The 27,998-nt window shown below is 40.6% G+C and overlaps 1 long non-coding RNA gene across 2 annotated transcripts; it reads right to left on the bottom strand.

Moving 5' to 3' along the window:
- Window positions 1-228: 228 nt before the first annotated feature.
- Window positions 229-27,622, bottom strand: LOC140705483 (uncharacterized). 2 transcript variants are annotated; one of them, XR_013543868.1, is made up of 4 exons: window positions 26,621-27,622; window positions 8,376-8,522; window positions 7,635-7,780; window positions 229-7,374 (listed from the first exon to the last, which is right to left on the bottom strand). It is a non-coding gene; the product is annotated as an uncharacterized LOC140705483 (long non-coding RNA). The 2 variants fall into 2 exon arrangements; XR_013543867.1 differs by having other exon boundaries at window positions 7,635-8,522.
- Window positions 27,623-27,998: the final 376 nt, after the last annotated feature.

The raw sequence follows: 27,998 nt of genomic DNA, 5'->3' as shown, positions 1-27,998 counted from the left end.
TCACCATCCCATGTGTTAAGGTGTAACATAATGGTGTGACATCTGATCTGGAAAACGGTATTTGTGAAACATTTACTCAAACATCAAACAAGGACTTGGGAAGGGTTCTTCCCAAAGGAGAAAGCACCAAAGCAAATTTTAGAACATAGGCATGACTTATTATTGGGAAGTGCAGCTCAAGCCTCATTGGAACAAACAGCACATAACATAAAATGGTACCCACTAGAAATGGGACTTTGGGAGTGACATAAAAAAAGAGAAAAGAGCCTTTTTCTTTTTATTTTCAAATTCTTTCATCAACTTCTGAAAGAGACCCTCTGAAAATCAAACCATTTAGAATTTTTTCAAAAAAGAATTTTAAAAAATTCATTTCATTCAAATTTCACTCAGATTTCCTCATTTGGATTACCTCTGTTTGAATTATGTATGTAAAATCACCTAACTAATATTCCAACAAATAGAAGCAGGAGCCCTTACAATGAGGGCTGTGAACATCCTGGAAGGGAAGGGTGGGGAGTTTGAATCATTAAAGAAGAAAACTGAAATGGCCGCTCTTTTGCTCTTTGGTGGCTTGTTCACTGTTGCCTCATGAGTTCATCTCCTGTCCTCGATATTATATTTGGATTTAGATTATTATCATCCTGACTGGCTGCTGCTGATCGTCCTTTCTGAATAATTTTTTTTATTCTTTCACCGAAGCTACCAACATGAATTTGACCAAACTCCGGGAGGCAATGGAAGACAGGAGAGCCTGGCATGCTCTGGTCACGAAGAGTCGGACACAACTTAATGACGAAACAACAACAACAGTTCTTTTATTCCTCTCTCTCTCTCTCTCTCTCTCTCTCTCTCTGTCTCTGCTTTTCTGGATTCCTTGCTTTTTTAATTTGAGGGGAGTATTCCAACCCCCCCTTTTTTCTTTATTTTTGCCCACAATGCTTGCCATTAACCTGGTGGATTGTTGCCTGCTCTGCTTGACTGAAGCCATAAGAGTAGTAGGAGAAAAGACATCTCCCCAATCTTTATATTCTGTCTAGGGGTGTGTGTGTGTGTGTGTGTGTGTGTGTGTGTGTGTGTGTGTGTGTGTGTGTGTGTGTGTGTGTGTGTGTGTGTGTGTGTGTGTGTGTGTGCGCGCGCGCGCGCGCACACACACACACACACACACACACACACACATGTGCACGCACACACATGTAGGCAGGCTGCTGTCTGCTGCATTCTTCCTTGATTTTCCTTGGTAATATCACCAAAAATTTGTCAAGGAATGTTAATATTTCTATCTTGATTTATTGTGTTCTCCTAACTCCTGCTGGCACTCTGTCTTGTCCTTTGTTCACATCATGTAGTAAGACTTTGTTTTTTTGCTAGGAATGTTTGTGTTTTTTTTTCCTCCTCTAAAGTAGAAAGAGTATGCATGTCTATACATATTTTAATGTGTGCATTTTAAAACTATTTTTCTCATTGACTAAAATTTTTTGTCACATGTACATGTTGAATTTTAAAAGGCATACTTTTCAGCATATTTTATTTCTCTGACATATACAAGAGACATCACCAATATGCAGATTTCCTCAGCAGGGTTTGTTATGTAACAAATGTGTAACAGATGTAAGAATATTTGACATTATTTCTAGCAGAGTGCTGTAGGCTAATTCTAAGATGCTCCTGAATCTATAAAATTATTCCACAAACTTGTAATTAGATAGAAAAGAAGATTATACAGGAGAAAGAGTCCTATATTTCATCACAGGAGCCCTAACTCTGGCTTCATAAACAAGGTGAGAGTTAGTTTGTCCCTAACCCTAGAGGAAGAAGCAGGGAGTGAGTTCAGAGGGTGAAGGAGATCTAGATGAGCAAAAGCATGACAGTGAATGAGCTGGGGGAGGCATAGTTCATCCCAAAGGGGAGCAGGGTTTATTGATATTGGCATTTACTGTAATTTGTACTGCAAAAAAACAGTCCTTGGAAATCCTTCTTTCAGCTTCCCAGGAGAGAATTCTCTAGGCACCTTTGCCTGTGCAGTGCCCCTCCCCATAATTTTTATAACCAATTAAAGAATTAATTAAAGGCTTTTGAATGGCAGCTCTTGACATGGAAACCAACTCTGCATAGGAAGTGCTATTGTGCTAAATTCTATCCCCTCAACAAATCCCAATTCAAATTAGCAGAAGGGCGATTGAAAAAAAAAAAAACAAGCATGGAAGGCAGGGGAAGAGCCATGTGTCTGATTGAATTCAGCCTTGTGTCATTTGCTCACCAAGAACAATAGCAGAGATGGAAAGTGCTGGACTAGGTATTTATGCCTTCATGTGGACAAGAGGGGAAAACAAGACTGGGTTTGTCTGCCCCCATAAGTTCAGATCACACTCTACATGTATTGGTGCTCTGTTCCATCATCAAGGCAGTGAGAGATGCATGCCTTCCTCAATAATGGTAATCTCAAAAAAAAAAAAAAAATCTATCTCTATGGAAGTCATAAGGGGAAAAAAGTGTGCAGAAAATACATTCTTCCCAAACCACCAAATTCACAGGAGACAGCCCTTCTCTATGGCAGGGGTGGGCAACCTGTCAGCCTCCAAACCTAGCTGGACTGCAGCCTGTGTTGAATCCAGCCCAGCATAAGCATACTGGCATGAAACATATAATCCAATAACATCCAGAGGCACACGGTTTCCCCCTCCTGCTTTCAGATGGTTATAGATGCCAAATGTAGCTGTATTAAAATAACCTTTGCAACCTAAGATGCAGAATTATGAATCCAACTATAGCGTGTCTGAAAGTCAAATAAATAGTCTGTCTAAAGTTCTTTCATAAGTATAGATGCTTATAATTCACATAACACTGCAGACTGCATGAGTCACATTCCTGTTCTAAATCACTTACAAGTATGTTTTTAAAACTATTTAAATTTGGTGCATAAAGATCTTTTGAGGGCAAGCAATCTAGCTCAGGATATTGATCAACTGGAGTCTCCCACCCCACTTCATGAATTACACTGATGAGACAGGTGTATTGATAGCTAGCTACAGATATCCTCACTTGGTTAATGAAAAACTGTTTTCCACATTGTCATTGTCCAGGACTGAATATATCTATCACTCTCAACAGGTCCTGGCTTTGTGCTGTACAGCGCAGCGATGTGGAACCTTCATGATTGCTAATGTTCAACATGAGTGATGTGTTAATATTCTTTGCTTCACCAAATAATTAGATCCTTCATTTTCCCCCTTAGGCATTCTTTTCCTCAGAGTTTCCCTCTGCTTCTCAGCAAATCATCTCCCCTCCCTTTGTCTGTTGCCCTTTTCATGGTCCCAGATTTCTGCAAGTGCCATCAACTATCTTTGCTTGCTAAAATGTCAGTCAGTGGCATGTTCTGGAAAGTGTGCTGGCTTCTTTATTAAGCTGAAGATAGTGGGCAGCAGAGCTGTGAGCTCTCTCCCTCTCCCTCTCTCCCTCCCTCCCCTGCCTCTCTCTCTCTGTGTGTGTAGGGGGTTAAAAATTAAACATGACCAAACTGCAAGACTTCTGTGGGCAAATCACACTTTCAGGTAAATGTACATTTGTTCCTCTTATGATGTTATCTCTCGAGAAAGATCACATATCTTTCAGAGGTACTTGCTGAGGAATTAGATATGAAAATAAAGACATGCTTATCACTGACTTACCAGTGACTAAACAAAAAGTGGCTAACATTTCAAATGCAGACTATGGCAAGCTTGTGTTAGAATAAATAAACAGTCATTTCCTCCTCAGGGAACTCTCTCTGTAGCAATAGGATACCTGTATGTTCTAGTTTGATTACATGGTCCTGTGTCTGAGGTGGTGGATGGACTGCCTATACAGTATTGGACTTCAGATTGTAGATGTTCTGAAAGGGCAGAAATTAGTTTAGTATTTCATTGGGTATTGTATACATGCTGCCAGAGATGGGGAGATGTCCTTGTGAGGTGTTTCGCCTCATGTGCCAAGATAAATTGATTGCCTTTACATAATATATGTCATGCCTGGAGTGGATGGGGATACAATGTGTGCAGTAGAATGTCTTGGGTCAACTATGGGCGGAGGCGTACGATTGTAGCAGTGTTGCAACATCCAAATGAACCCACTTCAATATATTCGCGAAGGCTTTCACAGCCGGGATCTAATGGTTGTGGGTTTTTCAGGCTCTTTGGCCGTGTTCTGAAGGTTGTTCTTCCTAACGTTTCACCAGTTTCTGTGGCCGGCATCTTCACTCTGTGCTCTGTGCTCACCACAACAACCAAACCCACTTCAGATTGGTTTGGAGTACAGACTTTCTAGTAATCGAAGCATCTGTTCTGAGTGCTGAGATTGACAATGAGGGTTTAATTACCTTTCATGTGGACTGTAACACTGATCAACCAAATCCTGAAACCGCTCTGTTCACTTAATAATACCCAGATATGGATGGAACAGGCACAGACAGAGATTTCAGTGGTGCCACAGTGTGTGACTCCAAGCCAAAATGCCAAATCTTTATATTCACTTGTATTGCGGATAATCATACTTCCTTGGGTGGAAGATTTATATCCCAAATTTCAAACAATGATTGCCAAGTTTATAACATATAAACATATAATTTATGTTTATAACCCATTTGTCCTCCAATAAGCCCAAAATGGCACATCCAGCTCTTCCCTTCCCCACTTTGTATTTACAACAGCTTCCAGGGGAGGCAGAGGTAGATCAGCCTCAAAAGATGATGTTTGCCTTGCCATGATATTTTTCATGGAGCCAAGGGGTGCAGTTTCCCTGGTTCTCTCTCTGTTCTGTGGCATTCCGCTCTCCAGCCTTAAGGGAACCATTGATCCTGCCCAGAGCACACAAAGGCTTCTCTGAGAGTCAGTCTTTACTGGAGGACAAATGGTTCAGGACCTGCAGCTCTTTGCGATGACCATGGTATTTGTCCCACTTTCTTTTGTGATAACCCGTCAGTCTGCTTGCTAACTTCTTGGTGTGTCATAGTCCTCTTATTTGCATACCCTCAACGTACGTAAAGACCACATTAATAAATTTATGAACAAAAAAAGTATATTTGTTTTCCTTATATGCCACCTTTACCCCAGGAAAGAAACAGAGGGTGGCTCACAAGGTTAAAACAGGTCCACATAAAAAATAGATGGATATTTGTACAGGAAAAAAAAATCAAAGCTCTTAATGCTGAAACACATTAAATAGTTAAACAATGTTACTGTTTTAAAAAGCAGTTTTTAAAAAAAAAACAAAACTAAAAATACTGCCTCAGTCCCTTTAAAGCCCCTTTCTCATTTGCCAGTCACTTGTCAAAAGCTGTCTGAGTAACTGCAGTTTTAGAAGAGGTAGCCATGCTAGTCTGTGCTAGTGTATTAGACAAAACAACAGGAGGAGAAGAAGAAGATAAAAATATTGGGGCAACTTAAAGACTAACTTCTAAATTTTCATGTGAGCTTTCATGGACAAGTCCACTTTCTCAGAGATGAACTACATGGCAAATATGCATACATTTACACATGGCCCTAAAACAAAAGAGACTTATTTCCTGGGCACAAATTGTTGACGGTGTGGCATTTCACTTTCTGTTGTTTTTGCCTGAGTGGTGTTATCAAAGACATTCCCACTGTTCAAATTGAGAATAGCCCATTAAAAGATGCATATTGAAAATGCCCACACCTCTGCATATCATTATACCTGAACCATTCATTCTTAGTTATTTGCTATTAGGAACAAACTGAGAGTCCCTCTGACTAAGGAGTTGAAAGAGGCAAAAGGGCCTCTTTGAAGGCCTGCAAAAGGATTTGGCCTCAGTCAAGAGTTCCAGGAAAAGCAAGAAAAAGATTACATGCCCCTTGGCCTATGATGGTAAATGGCAAAAATACCCTCACACACACACACACACATATGGTGAGCTACAATAGCCCTGGTCATCTGTTGATGGGATTTCCAGGTGTGAGAGGTTTTCAACATCTGCTGTGACAGATTGCCTATCTCATCCTGGTTTTAGCAGTATGGAAGCTTTTATCTTGCTTGTTTTTATGACTCAGCTATTGTGCTACAACTAATCTCCCCAGCCTGGATTCTAACTGGGCAGTTTGGGGCAGATTTGAACCTTCTATGTAACACATTAGGGCTGAAAATTGTAATCAGGTTAATTACCCAACAGTCAATTATTGCCTTGAGACCGTATTTCAACATATTCAGGTTTTATTGGTATGAACATCACCAGAAAACTGTGCTGTGCTGTGTCTACGTACTAGCAAGAGGCAGGTAATAATAAGCTGATTTCCACCATTGAGCGTGAACAATGCAAATAATTCAATTCCGCTTTTTGAAGCGTTCCAGTGCATGAATCTTTGGTTGTTGACATGTCACATGACTTATCAGCCATAATTAATTAACACTTAAGCTTTTCCATCATGTAATGCACTTACAAACATGCAACTGGACTTAGTTGTATTAATATTTCCTTGTGGGTCAGATGTCCTTTGTCTGTGACAGGTAATGAATGATGTGAATCAAGGTCCATGGCTTGATCTCATACTTTCTCATATAGCAAAAAGCAGCACAAACCTGCGTGACATTATCCTGTGAGCCAATGTCCTGGTTGTCCTGAATTCTAATAACATTCCTCCTTCTGCATTGTCTAGATGAAGTTAGAGTCCATTGATCATCTTCTCATTTAATTAACATCTTGGTTTTCCTGCAGGTGCAGGATGTGCTTTGATCTCTTTTGATCTTGATCTGCATCTGAATAATTGAGGCTTTGGTAGAAATCTTTTATAAATGAGCTAATCATTGTACATTAAAACCTATTAGAGTCAATCTGTTTTATTCCCACTGGAGACCAAGCGCAGGAGGAGGTATGGAAGTGTATTTTGTTGTGTCAAAATCATCAACTATAGAAGCTTGTAATGAGGCAACACTTCTTTAAAAAAAAACAACTTTCCTGGAAATCCATTTTGAAGACTGCTACACAGTAAACAAGGATGTTTGCCAAAACTGGAGACCAACAGCTATTCCATCTTTAATGTCCTTATCAAATGGGAGCTATTAAAATTAGACAAACAAATACATGCAGTCTTAATAATGTACCGTGCATTTATTTAATAAATTAAAGTCCCTTCCATTCCAAGAAATTTCACAGTGGTTTACAATTAAAGAAACAATTTTCTTTCAAAAAATCTTACTACTCAAATACCACTCCCGCAATAAGGCAGCAGTAAAAATTGTAATATACAACTAGCGACTTCAGTTGCTGCCTTGTCGTGGCGGATTTCAAAAGTCCAACATATTCAGGTTTTATTGGTATGAACTCAGCAGTTTGCTGAATGAAACGTGGCCCTCAGTTTAAACTTTCATGTATCCTCATTGACCTGAAGCCTGAAAGGAGAGCAGATAGAATGACATCTAACCATATTGTCAGCACATCTTTAAGAATATTTTGCTGTTGCAAATCAGGGTGTAGTTATCAGTGCTGAGTTGTATCAGTTTCAGCTCCAATGTATTTTAAATTGATTTTCAGTTTTGTGGCTTTTGTATTGCTGTATGCATTCACTTTGAAAATTATTATTTCAAAATAAAGCAGGAGCTTAAAACCGTTGTAGGAAACCACATGTGAGATTTTAAATCTTTTCACTGACCAGCATGTTTGCAGACTGTGTGGTTTCCATTGTCGCTGATCACTGCGCATCGCCAGTGACTGTAAAATTCCCTTCCCCATTTGTTTTCAATGTTGTGCAGCATTTATTCACTTTTCACACATCCTCCAGAATGCATGCATTTCCCTCTTTAAATAAATAAATAAACAAATGATATAGTGACATACTGACATTACTTCGGAAACCCACAACCTCCCACAAAGGCAGTATTTTAATACAACTGGGACGTTCACATTGCCCGAAGCAATTCATAAAGAATCGATTTCACAGGCATGTTAAATTTAAAAGGCCCTGCTGGCCTTTAAAAAAAACTTGCTTTGCAGCCAAAAAAAAAGAGGAGCAGGCTTCACTGTGTATCATGTAGTCGGGATACAGTATTTCAAGTCAATTTTAATTATGCAAAACCCAATTCAAAACTAGTTCTTCTTGCCAGTATAACCATACTCTCAGATACATTGATCCTGTTGAGGAAAAGCAGGTAGTGCCATGACAGCTGGCAAAAAAGAAAGAATCTAATCTGCATTTGTCTCGCATTTATCCTGAAACTATAGTGTCTGGTTTATACGACTCCCCATCACATTGTTCTAATGGTGTCTGTCTCATATCTGCCTCATTAATTCACACACCCCCACCCCCCAAAAAAGAAACCTTCAGTGATTGCACTTTGGTGAAATATCAGCTAGGCGTGTATCACTCTAGCAAAAAGATCGGAGTGTAGCTCACACGGTAGATCCTGTTTTCCAACTTTCCCCTTCCAACCACATTTTTCTCCTCCTCCGTTTTCCTTAAGAGATTCTCAGCAGATTCACAGGGAGGAAGCTGTTGCTGTTTGAGGCTTTCCCACTGCACACTGTATAGAGCTGCATAATCCTGAATATTGACAGAAAATGGCAACATGAAATAGACGGTTGACATCGTGACTTCCATGTTTCCTCTCCCCTGTTTTCTTTCCTTCTTTTTTTTAACATTAATTATAATGGTATTTGCAGGAAGGAAATTCTTGATTGAGGGTGCTTTTACAGAGTTACACAGTGATGAATAAGCACATAATTTGTTTCTATGCCTGCAATCCTTCACCACTGCAAGGGTGTGTGTTCACTTACTGCAAGATGATGTTTATTGCTTTAAAAGCCAGACACATTTTGGCCTGGCAGCTTCTTAAGGCCTTCTTCTACAGAGCCCAGGCTGCAGAGATTTCTGTAAGGAGTTTCCAGACCAAGTTGCTGGTGACTGATTAGTAAATCTGTCGGGTTTTTAAAGCAATATGCATCATTTTACAGAATCTTGAATGTGTCTCTTCTATGCAGAATTTCTAACTGGATGGTCTCCACTTTCTGTTATATGTCTTTAGCTATCTCTAAAAATAGCTTTTGAAGCAGCTGGAAATGGTTGCATTTTTGGAAATTGGAGATGATTGCACAACTGCAGCACTGGAGCACTTGATTCACATCAGAAATGCAGCAGATACCACACTGTGTTCATAAACATGTCTCAAGAACAACAAATCCAATTTGGAAAAACATTGGGAAAGCAGTAACTCAGAGTCCTACAGTACACTGAAGATTAAGTGTCATTATGTGTCATTAAGTGTTAGTTGTGGTTAGGAAGTATTAAGAAGTGGCAAGGTAAAAACTAGAATTCAGAGAGCTTTGCAAGCATTACTAGCCACAGTAGGCTTTTCCTATTCCCCAATATTGATGCTTGCCAACTTTGTCGATGGTAATAACTTTGCTTTGAAAGATGATGGACGAACGCTCCTTCCATAAAATATGTACCAGTAAACCACAATGCGCACCCGGCTGTAGGAATATGCACTCAATCCTAGCTTTCTGAGTGTAGTTTCATGAAATATTTCTCGATATATTATGTGCTTCATTCAAAGTATTTTTCCATGATGAATAAAAATATATTAAATATACATACTCACACATAACCTGTTTCCCTGAAAATAAGCCCTAGTATGATTTTTCAAGATGCTCGGAATATAAGGCCTACTCCAAAAATAAGCCCCAGTTAAGTGAAACCCCACCCTCTACCATAGCAACCAGAAGAAGATAACATGACTGTAAAATAAGTCATCCCCTGAAAATAAGCCCTAATGTCTTATTTTTGGGAAAACATGGTGTGTGTGTGTGTGTGTGTGTGTGTGTGTGTGTGTGTGTGTGTGTATGTATGTATGTATATATGTATGTATATATATGTATGTATGTATGTATGTATATGTATATGTATATGTATATGTATATGTATATGTATATATGTGTGTGTGTATGTGTGTGTATATATATTATATATACATACATACACACACACACACATATACATATATATACATATATACATATACATATACATATACATACATATATACACACACACACACACACACACATACATACATACATACATACACACACACACACACACATACATACATACATACATACATACATACATACATACATATATGTATATATGTGTTTGTGTGTGTGTGTGTGTGTATATATATATATATACACACACACACACACACACACATACATACATATGTATGTATGTATGTATATATGTATATATGTATATATGTGTGTGCGTGTATATATATATATAGTACATATAAAATGTAGCATATAATTTCCAAGAAGAAATTTACACACTAAATGCATGTGAATCTGAAGTATTTAGTTAAAGTCTACAAAGGTTTATGCCAAATAAAACCTATTAGTTTAAGGTGTTCCAAGACTCTATTATTAATGTGTAATTTGATTAGAAAATAGAGGCTAGGAGCTTGGCCTACTGTAGTCAGTTACCACCTCATCTTTGTCTATGAGGCAACTGTCTTGGTTCATGTTCAAAAGCTCTCACTGGGACTGAATAGGGAACAACACTAAGAGTTGGCTTGGTTGATGTGTAAGATCTGTTCAGGGGAACAAAAAAGTTGGGGGCAGCTCAAAATAATCATTTTTTAAGGCTAGCGTACAAGCTGAGCATTGTGTTTGTGAAACTGTCTGAAATGAGCCTGTATGATAGCTGAGATGTACTCCTGCTGTGAAACAATATGGTCCTGACCTTTTAAAGCAATTAACCGTATGTGTGTTTAAACCTTTAACTCATTTGGGATTCTTCAGATATTGAGAATTAAGTATGTCCTCTGATCAAAGGCTGGCACTCAGCAAATTTTATGCTGTAACACCAGGTAGTGATTTTTGGCGTCTACTTCTTAGCCCTTTACTATCTGAAAAGCCCATCCTTTCAAATTGTTTCAGGCTGAGCATCAAATATCCAGCCAACTTACAGTCATAAATAATTTCTGTAAGATAAGCTAATTTTCACTACTGATAAGTTTTAGTGTATAGAATATTCTCACTAACTCTGATAAACAAGGTTGAAAAAAGAAAAATCTCCAGGTATATGTACAAGACACTAGTTTTTCTCAGGAGGGTTATAGATTCCGCTCATGCAGTTTGCGGCAGAGTATCAGCTTCTATTACACTGACTGGATAATTCAGTGAGTTAGGCCTCTGGCTGTGGAGCCAGAGATTGGCAGTTCAATTCCCGACTGTTTCTCTGGAAAGAAGAGCCAGCTTGTGTGGCCTTGGATAAATTGCAAAATCCCAGGAAGCCCCCAGAAAAAGGAAATGGTAAACCACTTCCAAGTACTCTCTGCTTAGAAAACCCCGAGAAGGGTCACCATAAGTCAGAGTTGACTTGATGACCACACAGTTTATAAGCTATTCCTATGAGAGGGGAGGCTTTAGCATATTTACTGGAAGGCACTGCCAAGGTAGAGGTGACAAAGACTACTGCTACACAGGCATTGTCTATTCAGTGGTGAGCACAGACTGGCATAGGCAAAAACATAAACGGTTAGCAATGACTGGTACGAGCAGCACTACCAGGTTAGCAGTGCCTGGTTTGGCCTGCACCCAGTACCTGTAACTACTTGCTTGCATTCCTCTGCAGTGCAGAAGTGATAGCCCTGTGGTTCTGCTTCTGCTTCATAGTATCTTCGGTAAGGACACTCTACCACACAGTACTGTCCAACAGTGGAGGTTCACGGCTTACCAAGAAAACACCACATGAATCACTGGGAAAAACAATTCAGTGGCTTAAATGCAACGGGAGTACACACTTTAAATGAAACTGTTCAGTAATAAGCCAACACCTGTGTAATCCCCATTGATTTCATACTGTAGTTGAGCCCCTTCATGGATTGCTGCCTTGTCGTGGCGAAGGGGCTTGAGTAACCCAGAGAAGCTATGGGCTATGTCGTGCAGGGACACCCAAGACGGACAGGTCATAGTGGAGAGTTCCTACTAAACGCAATCCACCTGGAGTAGGAATTGGCAATGCCACTCCAGTATCTTTGCCAAGAATGCCCCATGATCAGAAACAAAAGGCTAAAAGATATGACACTGGAAGATGGGCTCCTCAGGTCAAAAGGCGTCCAACATGTTACTGAGGAAGAGCGGAGGACAAGTACAAGTAGCTCCAGAGCTAATGAAGTGGTTGGGCCAAAGCCGAAAGGACGCTCAGCTGCGGACGTGCCTGGAAGTGAAAGGAAAGTCCAATGCTGCAAAGAAAAATACTGCATAGGAACCTGGAATGTAAGATCTATGAACCTTGGGAAGCTGGAGGTGGTCAAACAGGAGATGGCAAGAATAAACATCGACATCCTGGGCATCAGTGAACTAAAATGGACAGGAATGGGCGAATTCAACTCAGATGATTATCATATCTATTATTGTGGGCAAAAATCCCGTAGAAGGAATGGAGTAGCCCTCATAGTCAACAAAAGAGTGGGAAAAGCTGTAATGGGATATAATCTCAAAAATGATAGAATGATGTCAATGTGAATCCAAGGCAGACCTTTCAACATCACAATAATCCAAGTTTATGCTCCAACCACCATTGCTGAGGAGATTGAAATTGAACAATTTTATGAAGATTTACAACACCTTCTAGAACTGACACCAAAGAAAAACGTTCTTCTCATTCTAGGGGACTGGAATGCTAAAGTGGGGAGCCAAGAGATAAAAGGAACAACAGGAAAGTTTGGCCTTGGAGTTCAGAACGAAGCAGGGCAAAGGCTAACAGAGTTTTGTCAAGAGAACATCACAAATACTCTTTTCCAACAACACAAGAGGCAACTCTAGATATGGACATTACCAGATGGGCAATACCGAAATCAGATTGATTATATTCTCTGCAGCCAAAGATGGAGAAGCTCTATACAGTCAGCAAAAACAAGACCTGGAGCTGATGGTGGTTCTGATCATCAGCTTCTTATAGCAAAATTCAAGCTTAAACTGAAGAAAGTAGGAAAAACCACTGGGCTAGTCAGGTATAATCTAAACCAAACTCTTATTAATACACAGTGGAAGTGAAGAACAGATTTAAGGAACTCGATTGGGTGGACAGAGTGCCTGAAGAAATATGGATGGAGGCTCGTAACATTGTACAGGAAGCAGCAACCAAAACCATCCCAAAGAAAAATAAATGCAAGAAAGCAAAGTGGCTGTCCAGTTAGACCTTACAAATAGCAGAAAAGAGAAGGGAAACAAAATGCAAGGGAGATAGGGAAAGTACAGAAAATTGAATGCAGACTTCCAAAGAATAGCAAGGAGAGATAAGAGGGCCTTCTTAAATGAACAGTGCAAAGATATAGAGGAAAAGAATAGAAAGGGAAAAATCAGAGAGCTGTTCAAGAAAATTGGAGATATGAAAGGACCATTTTGTGCAAAGATGGACATGATAAAAGAGAAAAATGGTAGGGACCTCACAGAAGCAGAAGACATCAAGAAGAGGTGGCAAGAATACACAGAGGAATTATACCAGAAACATCTGGATGTCCCGGACAACTCAGATAGTGTGGTTGCTGACTTTGAGCCAGACATCCTGGAGAGTGAAGTCAAGTGGGCCTTAGAAAGCATGGCTAACAACAAGGCCAGTAGAGGTGATAGCATTCCAGTCGAACTATTTAAAATCTTAAAAGAAAACACTGGTAAGGTTCTACATTCAATATGCCAGCAAGTTTGAAAAACTCAGCAGTGGCCAGAGGATTGGAAAAGATCAGTCTACATCCTAATCCCAAAGAAGGGCAGTGCCAAAGAATGCTCCAACTTCCGTACAATTGCACTCATTTCACACGCAAGCAAGGTTATGCTCAAAATCCTCCAAGGTAGGCTTCAGCAGTATGTGGTCTGAGAACTCCCAGAAGTACAAGCTGGATTTCGAAGGGGCAAAGGAACTAGAGACCAAATTCCTAACATGTGCTGGATTATGGAGAAAGCCAGTGAGATCTAGAAAAACATCTGCTTCATTGACTACGCAAAAGCATTTGACTGTGTGGACCACAGCAAACTATGGCAAGTTCTTAATGAAATGGGAGTGCCTGACACCTTATCTATCTCCTGAGAAATCTATATGTGGCACATGAAGCAACAATCAGAACTGATTATGGAACAACTGGTTGGTTCAAAACTGGGAAAGAAGTATGACAAAGCTGACTGTCAATCTATCCAGCACTAACCAATTGTTCCTTCCTTGCCTCTGAATTCAAAGAGAGTCCTGTCTCTCTGCTCAGTGCCTTTTTCGCTCTGTTGATATATGTTGTTGAAGGCAGTCATGTTTATCAGTTTGCAGTTTGATCTGTTCACAGTTGTAAGTAAAGAATATGGTTTTTATTTTCTATCCTACTAATGTCTCACTATGAATTATTGAGATTGTAAGTTCCAGTTGATGAGAAAGAGTGGACTAATCTGGAAAACCTGAAGCTATTCTGCTCTGTGAATCCCTACACATCTGCTGTGCAGCTAGAGGAATTCAACTAGAAATTCAAAACTGTGTAACAAAATTTTCAGCAAAAACCGGTCTCAAACATCCTGATTAAATACTTTCCCAACGTTGTTTGTTCCAGTCTCCCACTGGGAGCACTGAAGGAGCCTACTGGGCTTTCCAAGTCACAAATTTGATTTTTTTTAAAAAAAACATACTTAACAGAGAAGTTTTATTGTAATGATTCTCCCTCACAATACAGCAAGTTCAAATTCATAAACACGCTGGACTAGAAATGGTTCAAATTCAAGTCTGGACAACAGCTAGAGCCCACCTTGCTCAATGACATTCCTTTAGACTCCCTGTAAGTTAGCCTTTTTCCTGGTCTTGTTGCTCGTCAAGGAGAAGGAATTATAGAGAATAAAAGTACAAGAAGAAAAATGAACCTTCAAATGGATACTAAAAATAATGGCGATGAATGTTATGACTGTTGTTTGTCAACTATATGCATCTGCAAAAGAAAGGGCCTTCTCTGTGGTAATGCTGCAATTTTGGACTACCCTCTCAAGGGATATTAGATTAGCATCAATTCAATATTATTGTCTATGTAAAATTAAGGCATTCCTATTTGCCTCAACATTTTGAGGAGCATTTCAAAATCTTGAAATTTGAAAATTGTAAATTTAATTCAGCATAATTTATTATATATATATTTATTTTTGTGAGTGACGTTTCTGGTTGGTTTGCTGGGTGTATGGTTTTTTTAAGGCCTTTTAACAATTTTACTATTCTGTTATATGTGTTACATATACTTTTTATTGTTTATGTGTATAATTGCTGGGCTTGGCGATAAAGGAGCTATACAACTTTTCAAAATGCATATGTACAGTTTTCCCAGGAGAATGTGATGTGAGATACACTATCTGTCGAGTGACTTTGCTGACTTTTGCTGTCACAGTGAGGGAGTTTCCAGACTTCCACCTCCACATTTCATCCTAACCTTTGTAGACACAATTTCATGTGGAAAAAAAACCACTTCATGTTTGGCAGACAGGGATTAAGACTTCCCTTGGGTTTAGCTCACAGGAAGGGCCAGAGGATGGAGAGGACCTTGCCAGTTCTCAGGAGGGCAGCCAACGCTATGGGGCCCCATGAGATTAGCCTTTTTTCCCCTGCCTTTCATCTGGGGATATCCAGTTTCTAATAACACAGCAAGCACAAGATGTTTTCCCATTCCTTTGGGAAGTTGAAAGGCTATGGAGGCTCAATTAGTAAGGCTTCTTAGCTAGAAGAGGGCCTTCAGTTCCTGGAGTCCTATCAATAACCACCAGAGGGCATGCAAGGAGAAGAAAACCAGCCCTCCTTAAAGTGGGGGAGAAATAGGATTATTTCTCTCCTAGGTCAGAGTCATCATGCCCCTCCCCTTATGCTATTGCCTCTGTGTCTTCTTTGTCCCTGGATTTTGGGGCTTCCTGTTTCCTATACTGCTTGGACAGCTCCTAGAGGCTATTTCTGCCACCCCCAGTGAACCATGCAGAGGGTATTGAAATAGACTTTCACTCTCTCATGTGCTTTGGTTGGCCCTAAACCTGCCTTTTTGTTTCAGAGACACTGTCGGATTCTCAAGTAAGGAGAGGGTGGATGAAGGTCTCTTACAAAACCTAACATTTGGCAAAATAAGGGAACATAGCCACAGGATTTGCACGCTATGAGTCATCACGTTATATACCACCCGTTTAGAGATCTGCTGTATCTAGTCTGTGGCTGTTCCTCTTTGGCATACTTTGGGGTTTGGTAGTACAAAAAGATAACACCTTTTTTGTATGGCATGACAGTATTGGCATTTGGATGGAATGTGTTGATTTGGTTTAACACCAAAAAGATTCTTCATTTTTCCAAAGAGGCAGCTGTTATACTCTGTTTCAACGTGTGGAACAAAAACAAATATGCCAGCAAATGCAGAAAACAAAATGATAGTGCACAGACTGGACACACTCAATATATATTCCAATCCCAAAGAAAGGAGATGTATTAATTTATTGTGCAAGCAAGTTGATATTTGCTTATGCAAGCAAGTGATACTCTTGCTTGCAAGCAAGGTGATACTCAATGTGTTAGACTTTTATCATATATAGAGTGATGCTTGATATTCAACCTGGTCTCTGAAAATCTTTGGGTGTGAGGATCATGTAAAGCTATGGAAGTTTCTAAAAGAAATGTGTCGGCTGAAACATTTCATTGTCCTGATATATAACCTTCATTCTGGACAAGAGGATAGTGTTAGGACAGAGTACGCAAAAGCAGAATGGATTCCAGTTGTCAAATAAGTCAGAAAAGGGTACATTTCACTCCCTGTCTGATCAGTCTGTCTAAATTCAGGTGGATTAAATTCAGATGATTAGCAGTGAAAATTGGTGGAAGAAACATCAAAAATGTAAGATGCAGAAATAATATTACCTGCAGAATATAGCAATGACTTGAAATGATGGTGAAAGAAAAGAGTGCAAAAGCAGGACTATATGTATATATTACGACAACAAAAATCAAGACTATAGAGGGATTACATAACTTTGATGTTGACAATAAAAATTAAAATTGTTAAAATATTTTCTGTACTCTGGTTCAATTGTAAGCGGAAATGGTTGGTAAATTGCAGTTAGAATAGACCCATTTGAATTTATGGAACTTATAGAGGAAATGATTCACTAAATCCCTATTGATTCAGTGAGCATACTCTAGTGAGATTTATTATGCTAAACAACAGGGTTTTGGCCAAAAAATCAAAAGACTGAGACTTTGAAAGGCAGATATGAAATAACTAGAAGAGATCCTTAAGTTTGAAGATATGTTGTTGGAGACCAAGGCCAAGATCATTCATACTATGTTCAGATATAAAACCTTGGACAATGAAGAAAGCTGATAAGAAAAAACAAATTACCGTAATCTGAGTTTTAAGCCCTTTCAAGAAAAGATATAAGCAGATGACCTAAAGTTGACAACCATAAAACCTAGATCCAGACTGTTTTTAAAAAAAGTGGTATAGAATGGAAGTTGGCAAAATAGTAAAATATAAGATTACTTCAGAGGTACTATGAAGCCAGAGTCTAAAACTCTGGACCATAGAGTCCTTTAAGTAACCTTAAAAAGGGTTTAGTCAAATATTTCAGCCCCAGAGTAGCTCCAATCTTTTATCTGTCTGATAAGGAATTGAGAGAAGAAATGGGCTAAAAGAGACTCTGATTCTTAACTTTCTTCCTTTTTAATACAGTACCTTAATTCTTCACAGCTGGGCAACGATTATATAGTCATGTGAAAAAGAAAGTACACCCTCTTTGAATTCTATGGTTTTATGTATCAGGATATAATAAAAATAATCTGGTCCTTAGCAGGTTTGTAAGTTAGGTAACTACAACCTCAAACGAACAAGAACACATGAATTATTACACAGTATCATGATTTATTTTACAAAAATAAAGCCAAAATGGAGAAGCCATGTGTGGAAAAACTAAGTACACCTTTACTGCTTCCATAGGAATTAAGAGGCTAAGTAGCAGCAATAGATCATCAGCAAGTGTGACCACCTCTATAAAAGGTGATGCTTTAGCGATTTGCAGGTCTGGAGCATTCAGATATGAGTTAACACAATACCAAGAAGGAAATACACTAGCAGTGATCATAGAGAAGCAATAGTTGCTGCCCATCAATCTGGGAAGAGTTATAAGGCACTTTCCAAACAATTTAAAGTCCATCATTCTACAGTGAGGAAGATTAATCACAAGTGGAAAACATTCAAGACAGTTGTCAATCTTTGGAAGAGTGGATGTCCAAGCAAATTCACCCCAAAATCAGACCGTACGATGCTCAGAGAAATTGCAAAACAAGAACAACAACAACAACAAAAACCACCAAACTCTACAGGCCTCAGGTAGCATGCTGAATGTTAAAGTTTGTGACAGTACAATTGGAAAAAGACTGAACAAGTATGGTTTATTTGGAAGGGTTTCCAGGAGAAAGCCTCTTTTCTCTGGTGGCAGCATGACTTAGGTTTGCAAAGTTGCAACTGGACAAACTGCAAAACTTCTGGAACAATGTCCTTTGGAAAGACAAGACCAAGGTGCTGCTTGGCCATAATGCACAGAGCCACGTTTGGCGAAAACCAAACACAGCATATCAACATGAACACCTCATATCAACTTTCAAGCACGGTGGTGATCTGGGCTTGTTTGGCAGCCACAAGACCTGGGCACTTTGCAGTCATTGAGTCAATTATGAATTCTTCTGTGTGACAACCCCAGACCTACTGGGATATGCCACAGTTTAACTAAGCTGCTACCAACCATTCCCTGTAAGGAGTCACACAGACCAGGAATGGATTTTTAAACAAACAAAGGCATAAGGTTTATTTAAATAACACACAGGGAAAATAAAATGATCAAGTGAATAAGATACAGTAACGTGGCTTAGTCTCAAATCATACATACACCAGTTTGGTTCACACAGAACACCTTTAAATAAAGCACAGACCCTGAACCTATCAGTTCTGGCTACCCATACAGACACCTGAACCTATCAGGTTGGTACTGACTGACACACAGTAGTACCCTGTCTGACACACAGACTCCCACACCAGCTTCTTCTCTCAGCTCTCCTCCAGCTTCTCCTCACACAAGCTCCACATATATATACAGTACAGCCCCTCCTCCTGATGTCCCGCCTTCCACTCCCCATAGGATGGAACTTTCCCTCCAAACCCATGACAGACAGGTAACATCAGTGCTGTATGTAACACCTCCCCTCTTTATAAGTTGTTTTGTAGGGGGAAAGCTAAAGTGCTTTTCTCCAAAAAACAACCTGGATCCAAAACATACAAAAACAGTTATACACTAACATACAATACCATACTTACTCTAGGATAAACATATCAATTAGGCATTTAAACGTTTACCATTTACAATACATCAAGTTACCTTTATTCATACAAACCAGGCATGTTTAATAAACAAGTACATTTAACCTTTGGTCACCAAAATATATACATAGTCCATGTTTCTTTCGCCGTCTTCATTCTTCGGGTCTTCTTGACAAGGCGTCAGCAACGCAGTTCACTGACCCTCTGACCACCTTCACTTCAAAGTCATAGTCTTGCAGGTTTAAAGCCCACCTCATAAGTTTGCTATTGTGGGTTTTCATTGTCTTTAACCATTGCAGTGGTGAATGGTCAGTGCACAGAATAAAATGTCTTCCCCAGATGTAAGGCCTGGCCTTCTGGATCGCGTAGACTATGGCCAGGCACTCCTTTTCCACGGTTGCCAGATGTCTCTCACCTTTCTGGAGTTTCCTACTCAGGTAGGACACTGGATGCTGGTCACCATTTTCATCCTCCTGGCAAAGAACTGCTCCTACCCCGCTGTTAGACGCATCGGTGTAGATGATGAACTCCCGGTCGAAGTCTGGAGCACGCAGCACTGGATAGTTGATGAGGGCTTCCTTCAACCTCTGGAACGCCTCCTCACAGTCGCTGGTCCACGGGATGCGGTCATCAGTCTTCTTCCTCGTCAGATCGGTCAGCGGAGCCGCAATCTCGCTAAACCTCGGGATGAACTTTCTGTAGTAGCCCACCAACCCAAGAAATGATTTGACTTTTTTCTTGGTGTTGGGTCTGGGCCAATCACGAACTGCTTCTATCTTGGCCTCTAGGGGTTTGATCACTCCTCCCCCTACTATGTGACCCAAGTATTTTATTTCTGGGCTACCCAGCTGCAGTTTGTTCTCTTTGCAGGGCCTAGGCCACAGCACTTCCTCCCCTGGGTTAAAGTGCCTCTCCCTGCCTTCCTGGTCATCCCAAGCTTTCTTTCTGACCTTTTGAGCTTGCAGGGTCTCTGCTGCTAGCTCTAGGTTTCTCTTTAGGTCATTCATCAAGGTGTCTATATATGTCACAACATCTTGTGGGTCATCCTGGGTGATCTGCTCCCAATTTTGTTTGATCAAATCAAGGGGCCCTTTCACCCTTCTCCCAAATAAAAGTTCAAACGGACTGAACCCGGTACTGGCTTGTGGCACTGATCGATAAGCAAACAAAAGGGATTGCAGCTTCTGGTCCCAATTGTTTGGATTCTCCGCCAAATAAGCCCTAATCATGCGCATCAGAGTCCCATTGAACTTCTCCGTTAACCCATTACTTTCAGGGTGATAGGCAGTGGTTTCCTTGTGTTTAATTCCACAGATTTGCCATAACCGTTTCATGAGCTTCGATGTAAACGATGCGCCCAAATCGGTGATTATTTCTGAGGCAAATCCCATCCTGGACATATACCCCACCAAGGCATCTGCCACTGTGTTAGTTTCAATGTTAGACAAGGGAATGGCTTCAGGGTACCTCGTGGCATGGTCCACAATGGTGAGAATGAACCTGTTCCCCCTCTTTGTGGCCTTGGGCAAAGGTCCCACAATATCCACCCCTATGCATTTGAACGGAGTGTCAATCACAGGCAAAGGGCACAACTTTGCTTTGGTCCTGTCACGGTTATTCCCCTGCCTCTGACACACATCACATTGTTTACAGAACTCCTTGATCTGCTTCCCTATTTCAGGCCAGTAAAAATTCTGTGTAATTCTCTGTTGTGTTTTGTTCACCCCTAAGTGCGCAGCAAACATGTCAGAGTGCCCCCTTTTTAAGATCATGGGGCGATACTTTTCAGGTACCACTATCTGACTTCTGATCCCATCTCCCCCTTTTGAGATATTCCTCAGGGTCTCTCTATATAAAATTCCCTTTTTCTCTCGAAATCTCACTGGGGTTTCAGGTGTTAGCTGGGCGTCTGTCACCTGTTCAAAACACTTTTGGAGAGTGGCGTCTGCCTTTTGCTCTTTGCCAAATCGGCTGTCTGTGGTTAAGGTTTCCACCACAGCCTCTGAACTTCCCCCTGCTTCCGTCTCGGGCTCATCAGTACCCCCCTGAACTGTCCCCGTGGTGGCTTGTGAGCGTGTAATCACTAGCACCCGTTTCACATGTTCAGCCAGGTCATTTCCCACGAGCACGGCTGCTGGCAGAGTCGATGAAATCGCTAGCCGCCAAACTCCCCTCCAGCCTTGAAAGTTCACAGGTACCTCAGCTACTGGCAGCGAGATCACCTGTCCCTCAATCCCTGCCACCTTCATGCTCTCATTCGGGATTATATACTCCCTAGGAATAATATCTGGATGGCACAGGGTCACCTGGGAACAAGTATCCCTCAGCCCCCTATACTGATGGTCAAGTATTCCTACGTCCACCCCTGCGGTTTCAAACAACTGAGAATCTGTTCTCACTAGTAAGCAGCGCTTGACCTCCACAAGAGGACCATTTTCCTCAGCCTGATCAGCAGATGTAACTGTTCCAGATTGAGTAGCCATGGCAACAGGCTCCCTCAGTGACAAGGAGCTTTGCTCTTTCTGGACACAGAACACAGCTTTTGGCTTGGTTCCACTCAAATCATGAGGCACATTTCCTTTTAGCTGCTTTAATTTCTCACACTCTGAGATTAGATGGCCCTTTCCTTGACAGAAATAACATTTTCTGCTGTACTTGGAGTCTTTCTCATCTGGTTTTGGTTTTCCCTCCAAAATCTGAGGTCTTTGTTTCATGTCTGAGGGCTTCCCTTCACCATGGGCCCCTCCCACTTGCTGGCTTCTCCCTGGTCCCTGAGAGTACTTGTTGTAGGTTTCTTTGGGTTTACCTACAGATTTCCCCTCACCTAAGGGCTTTCTTATTTGGGAAATAAAATCTGCGATCTCGGCCGCTTCGGCCACAGATTTCGGTTTCCTTTCCCTCACATGGAACTCTAGTTCCCCATGCAGGACTGAATAAAACTGTTCCAGCGCTATCAGGTCTTTGAGCTGCTGAAAGGTCTCTGTTCCCTCCTGAGATAGCCATTTCTCTAGCAGCCTCACCAGTTGGGCCCCCACTTGGGTAAAAGTCTGCTCTGGTTTCTTGGTGAGTGACCTGAATCTTTGCCTCAGCTGTTCCGCATTTATCCCATGTCTGGCAAACACCAGTTTTTTAAACTCTGCGAAATCTTTTAACAGTCCCTCTGGCATCTCTGCATAGACTTCTGCCAGGCTGCCACTGATTAAAGATCGCATAATGGTCATCTTCTCAGTTTCCCTCACTGAGAAGTCCACAAACGCTCTTTCCACGAGGGAAAAGAACACCTCAGGGCAATCCCCCTTGTGGTACACAGGGAATTTCTTCAGGTCAGTTTTAGACAATTGGCCCCCCTCAGAATCCCTATTGTTATTATTGTTCTGATTCATCAGTTCCAATTTTCTTAACTCAAACGCCATTTTCTCTCTCTGCAATCTTTCTTCTCTTTCCATTCTCTCTATTTCGAATTGTCTTTGCCTCTCCCTTTCCTGCATTTTTTCTTTCTCTAATTCAAATTGTCTTTGTTTCTCTCTTTCCTCCATTTCCCTCACCCTCAGTTCATGCTGTTGGGCTATGAGCATTTTCCTGAGTTCTGGGTTCTGCTCTCCCGTGCTCTCATCCTGCACTGAGCCAAATTCATCCTCAGAACCTTGGTCTACTTGGGGTTCCCTCACTTCACCCATTTCTGCCATTTGGCTTCGAGTCAAGGGCATAATCCCCCCCCAGAACAGGCTGCTTTCAAAAGTCAAGCCTCAAAATAAAGCGACCACTTTTTTTTTCTTTTGCCTCAGAACCAGCCTTCTATAGATTGCTGCTGTTCTTCAGCACTAACTTGCAACTGTTGCCAGCCAGAGTCTACCCCCCTCTGCTAGGCCTCTCAGCAGACAAGCTAGATCATTGCTATTTCACACAGCTTTGCCTCAGCTTTTTCCCGCCAAAACAGGATGCCTCAGAGCTCCCTAATCTAGTCCCACCAATCTGAGGTCACACGTTCTTCCACTAGCCTACCTCCCCGTGAGGTAAGCCTAGAAGATTACCTACGCGCTCTCAGATTGTCCCTGACTAGACCCCCCTTGCTCTGGGCACACTTGCCAAGGCTTTGCTGGACCACTGGACAACTGGACCAGTCGTATCCCACACGCTGGACACCAATCAATGTGACAACCCCAGACCTACTGGGATATGCCACAGTTTAACTAAGCTGCCACCAACCATTCCCTGTAAGGAGTCACACAGACCAGGAATGGATTTTTAAACAAACAAAGGCATAAGGTTTATTTAAATAACACACAGGGAAAATAAAATGATCAAGTGAATAAGATACAGTAACGTGGCTTAGTCTCAAATCATACATACACCAGTTTGGTTCACACAGAACACCTTTAAATAAAGCACAGACCCTGAACCTATCAGTTCTGGCTACCCATACAGACACCTGAACCTATCAGGTTGGTACTGACTGACACACAGTAGTACCCTGTCTGACACACAGACTCCCACACCAGCTTCTTCTCTCAGCTCTCCTCCAGCTTCTCCTCACACAAGCTCCACATATATATACAGTACAGCCCCTCCTCCTGATGTCCCGCCTTCCACTCCCCATAGGATGGAACTTTCCCTCCAAACCCATGACAGACAGGTAACATCAGTGCTGTATGTAACATTCTGTATACCAAAGTTTTCTAGAATCAAATGTGAGGCCATCTGTCTGACAGCTACAGTTTGGCCAGAACTGGGTCATGCAACAGGACAATGATCCCAAGCACACCAGCAAATCTACAACAGAATGGCTGAAAAAAGGAAAGAATCAAGGTGTTGCAGTGGCCCAGTCAAAGTCCAGACTTTGATTGCAATGCTGTGGTGGGACCATAAGAGAGCCGTGCATAAACAAATGCCTGCAAACCTCCATGAACTGAAGCAATGTTGTAAAGAAGAGTGGGCCAAAATCCCTCCACAATGATGGGAGATACTGATAAAGTCATACAGAAAACAATTACTTCAACTTATTGCTTCTAAAGATGGTTCTACAAGCTATTGAGTCATGAGGTGTACTTAGTTTTTCACACATGGCTCCTCCATTTTGGCTTTATTTTTGTAAAATAAATTATGACATAGTTTAATGTGTCATGTGTTGTTGTTCATCTGAGGTTGTATATACTAATGTTCAAACCTGCTAAGGACCAAATGATTTTTATTACATCCTGATATATAACACCATAGAATTCAAAGAGGATGTACTTTCTTTTTCACATGACTGTATGTCAGCTCCTGTAGATGTAAAGTCAGGAGAGAGGGCAATTGTACGTGTTTGTTTGTATGTATTTGTTTGTTTTCTTTTTTGTAAGTCAATCACAAGTCAAAACAATGAAGTATCTAGTTTTCACACTAATAAGTACAGCAAGAAAAATACCACTTGATAAACCAGGTCAGAAATTATGTCACACACTGTAACTGAATAATATCTGCATACTTGTAGCAAAGGATCTAGTGTGGTTATTGAATTACCCCTTCCTATGAACTTTAACCTTTCCAAAACAGAAGGTACTTTGCCAGCATGAAGCACCAAAAATTGCAGCCAAAAATTTGTCAGATTCATCATAGCATTACATATAGTTCTTTGTGAAAAACCTGTAAGAAAGAATTGCACACAGCCATGATTTTTAAGTGAAAGTCTCCTGGCTACAAGGTCAGTTAAAGACTAAAAGCAAAGCAACAAATTGAATTGGGTGCAAAGTGCATTATATACCAAATGCCACTTTTGCTGGAAAAGTGGAATTGTCTACCTTCCAACCACAGTTAGGTGATAAAGTGTTGCATTCTTTACCAACTGAAGCTTCCAAGTTGTCTTCAAGGACAATCCCATATACTGTACACTACAATGATGAAGCATGGAAGTTTCTCCTGCAACAGTGTAACAGAACTTGACATGTGAAGAAGTGGAGTAAGAGCACCTTTATTTGCTGCATGGAGGTGGAGATTTCCTAGTAATAACTGCCCAATCAAAAAGAGTTAAATCAGTTGGAGTGCATTCTCAGAGATTCTGGCCAGATGATCTGTGTAATCTACCACGGTCCTTGGTGCTGAAAGCTGCTGACAGAAGTATCCCTTTTGCATCTCTCAGGCAAAAGTCATCCCCTAGATCAGGCTTGTCCAACCTGCGGCCCGAGAGCCGCATGCAGCCCAGGTTGGCTCATAATGCGACCCAGTGCAATTTTTTATTTTTAAAGAAATTCCAAAGTTTCAAGTTACACTGCTGGTGCTTGCGGCCAGAATGCTCCTGGGGCACGTCACAATGGGGTGGGGGAGAGAAGGAAGGAAGGAGCAGGAGGGGAGGGGAGAGGGGGCTGCGTGACTGCACTGCACTGTCCGCGTCAATAGGTGGCCCCCCTCCTGGCCCCATAAAGCCACCGGAGTCGAAGCTGGCAGTCTCTGCTGTCTGAGATCGCAGCTGCCGGTAAGCGCGCTTGGAATGGGGCTGCGGAGGATGGCTAGGGCTGCCCCCCCATGCGGCCCAAACCAAATTTATGTGTGGCCCAAACCAAATTTTCATCTTCTAATGTGGCCCAGGGAAGGTGAAAGGTTGGACACCGCTGCCCTAGATTCTAGAACTAATCTTGCTATCTCACAGGAAAAACACATGTTCAAAATGCTAGATCTTTTCTTCTCTTCCATGGTTGCTTTCTAAAAGCAGCATCTCCTTTATGTTCATCTTCTTTATACCTCTGTATTAATGATTAAAATTAGACATGTAAAAGAAAGTTATTTATAATCCAGAAACAGAAGTAACATGTAGCTTCTTTTAACATGTTTTCAGAATTACACATTATCTATCTATCTATCTATCTATCTATCTATCTATCTATCTATCTATCTATCTATCTATCTATCTATCTATCTATCTATCTATCTATCTATCTATCTATCTATCTATCTATCTATCTATCTATCGCATTTATAGCCTATCCTATATCACAGAATCTCATGGTGCATTATAAAGCCATAGAATTAAAAAAAACATAGGATGATTAAGATTTTTGCCCCTCAAGGGTGCACTTTCTTGATACAAGAAATGTATCTTGTCCTCTAGTGAGACCTTCACTCTCATACCCAGGGTGGGAAAAGAAAGAAAAACTGAAAAAGACTTACATGTTCTTCATCAGCCATGATTATTTTGGCATTATAACAATGTGACAAACAGTAGTTTCAAATGTGGAAAGTGATATGAAGTTAATTTTTTAAAAAAAAATTTAATTTTTTTTTAAAAAAATTTTAAAAAATCCTTACTCACCTCCCATGTCCTGAATGGCTTTCTTCCATTAAATTGTTTACAAAAAAATGAAACAGATAAGAAATGCATTCACACTTCTCTATCATCATAACATTTTTTCTGACAATTTTCTGCAATTGTTAGCTGAATCTGACCATGGAGCAGCTATAGTAGTTGCTCTTTGAGACTTTACCACTTGTTTGCAGAAGCTGCCTAATTCCAACAGCTGCTGTCTATGTGCTTGTGTATAAAGTAAATATTCCAAAGGTACTGCCTCATCTAAGGAGGGAAAAAGCAAGCAGCTAGGTAATGCTACCCCAGAATGATTTCTCATTTAAAACTGGAAATCTGTATAATAATGGCATTCAGTTACCCTGCTCTGGAATAATTGTTTTCCCACAAAAGCACAGAGTATAAACCATTTTAAGGGCCTACCCACATGAAGTTGAACATTTGTTCAACTTCATTTCTTATCTCTGATGTTATTGCTTTTGCACCACAATACAAAAAGTTAAAAAGTGAAAACTAAATCTGACAGTTTGAGAACAAGGAAGGGAGAGTGAAATACATAATAAGATGGCAAGGAAGATATCAGGTGGTCTACATTTCTGTTTGGGTTTTTTTTAAGTTATCATTTTAACTTTTAGGTTATCACAGTGAAAACTAAAAATAGTAATTAAAAAAGCATTGGAGTGAGAATGGTGGGTGGTTAAAACAACAACAGAAAGGAAGAGAGAGTGACAAAGGCAGGAAGAGGGCTGAAAAGATAGGTAAAAATGGGGGGGGAGGAATCAGTGTGAGAAGTGAGGAGCGTCTCTCCCCAGTGCTGTCTGCCTGGCCCAGCAGATCATCTCAGGATCTCTCCCTGAGAGAGGCCAGATAGTAATCTCCTAGAGGTAGGGCCTTCTGGGTGGCGGAACCTACATTATGGAATCAACTCCCGGAGGAGCTGCGCCTGCCCCTCCCCTGTATTCATTTAGGAGGCAGTTAAAAACACTGTTATTCAAGGAGGATGTTCACATCAGCCCCAGCTGAATGTCTCACCTTCAGTCTTGCTTCTCTTTGAAAAATGGTTGCACGATTGTTTAAGTTTTTAGACTATTTTTTTGTTATTTATGCTATACTATTTATTTCTGTTTCATTTGTTTTAACTGCAAACTGCCCAGAATAGTGCTTTGGCCCTAATGGGGTGATTGGCAAATAAATAAATAAATAAATAAATAAATAAATAAATAAATAAATAAATAAATAAATAAATAAATAAATAAATAAATAAATAAATAAATAAATAAATAAATAAATAAGACATGAGGGAGCAATTCTAGATATATGTGGACGGGAATCTGCTCCAATATTTCTTCACCTCTTGCTAAGTTTCATACTTTTTCAACACTCAGTG

The sequence above is a fragment of the Pogona vitticeps genome, chromosome 3 (assembly GCF_051106095.1).
Source record: "Pogona vitticeps strain Pit_001003342236 chromosome 3, PviZW2.1, whole genome shotgun sequence".
NCBI lineage: Eukaryota > Metazoa > Chordata > Lepidosauria > Squamata > Agamidae > Pogona > Pogona vitticeps.
The sequence above is the reverse complement of the archived record's forward strand: the minus strand, read 5'-3'. Positions and strand labels throughout refer to the sequence as shown.